Here is a 1,218-nt window from a genome sequence, read left to right as displayed (position 1 = left end):
ATTTAAAAAGATATTTAAAAGAAAACAAGATCATCGGGGCCGGGAGTTTGGCCTAGTGGTTAAAGTGCTTGCCTACCATGCATGAAGACCCAGGTTCGATTCCTCGGTACCACATACATAGAAAAAAGCTGGAAGTGGTGCTGAGGCTCAAGTGGTAGAGCTCTAGCCTTGAGAAAGTCCAAGGACAGTGCTCAGGCCCTGAGCTCAAGCCCAGGACTGGCAAAAAAAAAAAAAAAGAAAACAAGATCAGTAAGATTCCAACTTATTCCACTCAAAACGGAAATCATCAAGAAAACACAACAAACACTAGCAACAATTCAGGGAAAGGAACTGTTGGTAGGAATGTAAACTATGCAAACATTGTGGTAATCGGTATGGAGGTTCATCAAAAACTAAATCTATTTTATTACCCTGCCATACAAATCAATACACAGGAAAGATATCTGCTTACTCAGGTTCATTGCAGGGTTTTTTTTGTTTGTTTGTTTGTTTGTTTGCTAATCCTGGGGCTTGAACTCAGGGCCTGAGCACTGTCCTTGGGCTTTTTCCTCAAGGCTAGGGTTCTGCCACTTGAGCCATAGCACCACTTCCAGCTTTTCTATGTATGTGGTACCGAAGAATGGAACCCAGGTCTTTGTGCATGCTAGGCAAGCACTGTACCACTAGGTCAAACTCCTAGCCTCTCACTGCAGTTTTATTCACAATCGCCTAAATGTGTCATCAGTTGAGATGCCCAACAATAGATGAATGAATAAAGAAGATGTGATATATATATATATATATATATATATATATATATATATATATATATATATATATATATACCATGACATAGTAATCAGCCATGAAGAAAAAGTAAATGGTGGCATTTGCAGGAAAATGGATATCATTGGAAAACACCATATTAAACAAGATAAGCCAACTTCAAAAGCCAAAAATAATGGGGTTTTCTGTGGTTTTGTTTTGCTGTGTTGTGCTAGTTCTGGGGCTTAAACTCAGAGCTTGAGCACTGTCCCTGAGCTTTTGTACTCAAGGCTAGTGCTTTATAACTTGAACCACAGTTCCATTTCTGGCTTTTTGGTGATTAATTGGAGATGAGTCTCACCAACTTTCCTGCTGAGGCTGGCTTCAAAATGTGATTCTCAGATCTCAGCACCCTGCGTAAATAGGATTACAAGCATAAGCCATTGCTCCTAGGATGGTTTCTATTTGTTTGTT

The sequence above is a fragment of the Megascapheus bottae genome, chromosome 6, assembly GCF_031878675.1.
Source record: "Megascapheus bottae isolate mThoBot1 chromosome 6, mThoBot2.hap1, whole genome shotgun sequence".
Taxonomy (NCBI): Eukaryota; Metazoa; Chordata; class Mammalia; order Rodentia; family Geomyidae; genus Megascapheus; species Megascapheus bottae.
Note: the sequence above shows the minus strand (reverse complement) of the source record.